This window comes from Glycine soja, chromosome 9 (genome assembly GCF_004193775.1).
Source record: "Glycine soja cultivar W05 chromosome 9, ASM419377v2, whole genome shotgun sequence".
Classification (NCBI taxonomy): domain Eukaryota; kingdom Viridiplantae; phylum Streptophyta; class Magnoliopsida; order Fabales; family Fabaceae; genus Glycine; species Glycine soja.
In genome coordinates, this window is record NC_041010.1 from 43,707,197 (window position 1) to 43,712,665 (window position 5,469).

Sequence of the window (5,469 nt, forward strand, 5' to 3'; positions counted from 1 at the left end):
AAAATAATTTTAATGCAAGAAAAAATATTAATTTTTATTTTTCTTAATATGAGTACCATATAAAAACTGCTAGTATAACAAAAAGAAATATAAAAACTGCTAGTGCAATCTGAGCCGTTGTTTTCGTCACGAAAATACGCAAAACACGTGTCCTCAATTTGATCATTGAATTTCCATCAAAACTTTATCCGCCGTTGATCTTTCTCGCGGACCCAACTACAGTCTGGGCGAGTTTCCATGCGATGCCCTAATTTCATTGCTCTGCTCTTATAAATTCACACCCTTTTCCCAACCCTGCATCAATCTGTCACCAGAACTTGTTATCAGGTTCACGGCCGCTCCTAATTAGGGTAAAGAAAGCTACTTTATCTAATTTCACTACTGGGGTTTGAAAATTTTGCAATTTCATCATTTAATTTGATGCTGTTTTCTCATCATTGGCATTTTTTTCCTCCCCCCAATCTTTTTTGGATGACAATACTTGCTCATGATGTATTTTCAAATGAAAAATCTGATTTTAATTTTTGTTTTTTGTTTAAAATATATGATATATCCTTTTTATTGCAGATGTTGTATTTGGACAAAGTTTTTTACTTTTTCATCAATTTTTTGAACATTTTACTTTTGTGATTTTGAAAGCTTGCAAGTGTCTGATTATTATTTATTTGTGCTTTTGTATCCGGAGATTAGATTCTGTCATCTGCAGTGCACTAGTACTAAGGCTCTGTGATGACATAATATCATGAATTGCCTAATGAATGTGCAAAAAAGAGTTTTGGGCACCGCTTTGCAGATCTGACTTCACATGTTTGGGCTGCCAGTATCACCCATACATAAGTACCATGTTTGGATTTTGATTATAATTTTTTTGTTGGTTAATTGAAGTTAGATTAGTGTTCTGTGGTGCCTTTTTTTGTTTTATTTATTTTTTATTTCTGAATTTGGTTTATCCAGTGCCCAGTGGCTAATGATTACTACGAAAGGATAGTGTTTTGTTTTAAATTTAATTTAATACAATTTGGGCCTCTACAATAAGGGTGGTGTAACCAAGGCTATGTTTGTGTATCTCCTATTCTCAAGGGTTTTTCAATTTGAATGGGCATGAAAATCCACAAGATGGATACATAGCATTTTATTTTTTTTTTGTCAATTTTGCACTCCTACGAGGCCCCATTGTCATTTATCAATGGAAGCGTAATCTTAACGTGCATAAATAAATATTGGGAATTTTGAGATTATGTTTGGCAGTTTGAATGATCTCGTGTTCTGCTGTCACAAGTTCCCTTACATGTCTGCTATGTAATCTGTCTATAGTATATAGACTTGAGAAAGTGTATTTGTTTTAATATATTTCTTCTATTTATATTGCACCCCACGAGGCTCCGCGACAATTTATATAAGTGGACCTTGCATTTCAGATAGTAATGTTTTGCATTTCAGTACAAGAACAAGAACTTCATGTCCTTACTGCTTCTAGGACCTTGCATCTACGCAAAGTTATTCATATATTGCAACCTACGAGACTTCATTACAATTATAATATTGGTGCTTAATCTTAATGTGCATAAATGAATATCGGGATCTGCATATGGATGCTTGCCCAAACTTAAGTTTTTTGCTAGCTTGCAGTAACCCCCTTACATATCTGGCAAGTTTTATCTCTATGGAATGTATCTAGTAAAGGGAAATAAGTTGCAGTGCAACCCCATCACAAGGATCATGGCAAAAGAAGAAAGACACATCTTTTGTTTTTATATATATATATATATATATTTCTCTTGCAATATTTTTAAAATGATAATTCATAAAAGAGGAAATTAAATTTTAATTGATTGATAAATATTGAATAAATCAGTGGTTCAAAAGAAGGTTATATAAGCACTTATTATTTCAATCCTTATTTTACTGAGCATTTGAGTGATGAGGGATCAGATGTTTGTTTCCCTACACAGGTGATTGAAATATTGTACGTTGTTAAAAAAGGCTCTGAATTCGCAACCGATTAAATTATTTCAATCTCTTAAAGCAATAATTGACTATGGGTAATGACTATCTTAACGAATTAAAAGACGTTCCATGTATCAAAAAGTTAACATTGAAGTTTATGTCGGCAAGTCCAATTTTTTACTTAAAAAAAGGTTGAAAATACTTAAATCTTGCTCAATTACATAAATCTTTATCCCTGGAACCTTTGATGAAAGACTTTTTAGGTCAATGAAGAGATTGGTTATTTGCCCGAAATACTTAAATCTTTATCAAAATTCTTTCATTTTGGAAAGTTAGTTCAACTCAGTTTGGATTTGTTTCTCATTTAAAATACTTATATCTTGCTCAAAATTCTCTGGTGGGTTCAATCCCTTCTCAACTTCGAAATCTCTGATTGTGTTCTTAACTCTTTAGATTGAGGATGAGAATCATGCTGTAGAACAGTGGCTGTCTAATTCGAGGTGGAATGTTTAAAATTGGTTCCAAATAAAACATCGGAATAATCAAACAACTAGTAGCAAGTCAATAAACAAACAGATTAAAGCGATTCAACAATAACTAAGCCTAATGGTAATTGAGAATGCTTCAAGACAGAAAATTTGATCTTCAGTCCTCTTCCCCTTCATTCTCAACAATGTTTAAGTATACATTCAGGTTCTTGTTGGATGCAATCACACAAAGCTAATGCCTCACTTTGGCTTTTTCATTATATGTCTGGACAATATATCGTTAATATACATTAAAAATATGTTTCTACATTGTATCTTGACAACATTTGCTGTATTTTAATTAGGCACGCCAAATTTGACACATTTTCGCTCTGTCTTGGATCTTATTTTTTTTTTATTCATAAAAAATGAAAAAAATATGATTAATCTTTTGTAATTGCACTGAGTCTATTACAACATGCTAAATTAAAATTTCAAGTAAAAATTGTTTAACTTTATTTTTTTAGATAACATAAAGAAATAGTAATCATGACATGTTGTTTACCAAGGTTGAAATTTCACATTCTTAGCAATAGATTAAGTAAAAATTGCTTGCCCATTTATTTTTTGAGCTCAACATGAAATTAAGTCAAATTTGTACACAATTATATGGAAAACAATAATTTCATGCATAAAACAAACATTAATACATTAAAAGTGTAAGATTATAATAGTAATTTAAAATATTTATCATAACATAATAGCATTGGGGCAGGGGTGGGGGTGAGAGCAGTATACCCGAACTTGAATCCGACTTTCTCAATCAGGAAAAACTCGAATATGAACCTAACCTCGATCAACTCAATTTTTTCCTGTCAAAGTCGGAGAAGGGCAGCGGCAGGTACATTTGCCATGCCTAATTTTAATATATTTTTTTGAGATACATGATGAAAATATGTTTCTGTTTAAGAATACTTTGGTATAAAAAAAAATCATTAAAAATAGGAGGTGAATTTAGCGAAACATTGTGAGAATGGAACAGGGGCCTCAAAGCCCGTAGGCGGAAGCCCATCTCACGTAATTGTACCTGGAGAGTAGTTAAGTTACCCACGAACCAAAAATCAAGGTTACCCACGCATGTGGGATGACATCCAGTTGATTTTATAAATTAATATAATATATTAGTTTTAATATTATATATAATAAAATTATAGAATTAAAAAAATAAAGCATATTTTATAATATTTTTTAAAACAAACATCGCACACTTTTAAGTACTCCCATTTGATAAAATTAACTATTAAGATAATTTTTTATCTCAAGCTTCATGTCATCATCTAAATCACTTTCCAAAGCTCTATCTAAAAAAACTTGAGGTCCAGAAACAATAAAAAATTTATTCAGGATCAAAAGGCTAAAAATATTTGGGACCATATAAAAAATCCAGTCATTTATTAATGAATACAAACATATAATAAGTCATCACAATACATGATTAAGCATGTTTAGACTTCTAAGACATTTTTTTTTGACAAAAAGACTTCTAAGACATGATATACTACAATTTACACTTAATAATAGTATAAAACATATAATAATAAAGGCCTGTGTAGACTTGTATACCTACTTAAACTTATAGGGTTTTTTTAAAGTTATTTATAAGCTTTCTATAAAATAAGTTACATATGAAGTTTTTTAAATCAAACCAACTAAACCCACATGATTAATGTAATGCTGTAAAATTTCACTTTATTCACATACAGAAGAATCTATTATATTTAATATAAGAGAATTTGTGTTTAATTTTCTTCGTGTGTAAAGTTTTATTAAATTGATAACAATGGATTAAGATAAAAAAAAATTAAGTTGCAAATGGACTAAATCAAATCTTAAAAATTATTCAAATTTTGTATTTATAAGTTGAATCAAACTCAAACTTCCTTAAAAAAAAAAGTAAAATCAAACTCCAACTTACTAAAACCTAACTCACCGTATCTTATTTGCACCTCTAATCCAAGAACCATGCTGGTGATGCATAATGTAGTATGCATTATATCATTGTTTTCGCAAGACATGCCCTATTCTGAACTTTCAATTTTTCGGGGGGCGGGGGTGGCCGGGGCTAGCTAGGGGATAGGCATATATAAGTTCACCTAAGTATATTTATATATAGCATTTCCTGCATATAAAATTTATGGACCATAATTTTTCTGGTCTCTTTCTGCCAACGTTCAAAAGCCAGCTACCAATTTTTTTGAATTCGTGAGGCGTTTCTCGGAAGCAACCTCTAACTGCTATCTTTGCAACAAATTACATTAACAGGAAAATGTTTTAAGATGGAGGCTAGCTTACTTTCTTACTTTACTTTAGCATTAAAAGTTTAGATTGAGAGAGTGTCGTCATTCCTCATTATTTACTAGAATAAATAATCCATGCAGACAGTGTAAATACTTTTTTTCTACTGTCATTTAATAAAAAAATGGTCAAAATATAATAAATTTGTTAACTTTTATAATACTTATTTAAAAAGTTACACTATCATAATTTATAGAGAGAATTACAATAATTATCTCCAAAGTTTTATAAAATTACACAAATTTTTGCTATACTATATGTACCAAACAAATTAATAGAATACTATGTACCCAAAAAAATGTTCATGATACAAAAAATAATGTCTGGCTCGATTACAAAACCTCCCTGATCGACTGGCAGTTAGAATATTAAGTCATGCTCTTAAAACTACACTTGAAGCATTTATTCCACGTGATTTCTCAAAAAAAAAAATGTTAACAATAAAAAAGTCGCTAGTGTTACTTATGGTTATGGGATGATGTAGATGTGTTTGATTTTAGACATATATATTTAAACTTTGTTTTCTTCTGGAGCAATCGAAATACAAATTAAGTAAAAAAAAATCAAGTGTCATATTGTGGTTTGCTCCTTTATATAGCACATGACAGCTAACCAAGCAAATGAATAGAGAGGAGCCCTAATAAATACAGTGAATGAAACTTTTTGAATAGGTAGATTGCGACATAAAACCAACAGCAAT

The 5,469-nt window shown here is 30.5% G+C and overlaps 1 long non-coding RNA gene across 1 annotated transcript; it reads left to right on the forward strand.

Annotated features, from left to right (window-relative positions):
- Window positions 1-237: 237 nt before the first annotated feature.
- Window positions 238-1,348, forward strand: LOC114366889. Its single transcript, XR_003657068.1, has 2 exons — window positions 238-350; window positions 691-1,348. It is a non-coding gene; the product is annotated as an uncharacterized LOC114366889 (long non-coding RNA).
- Window positions 1,349-5,469: the final 4,121 nt, after the last annotated feature.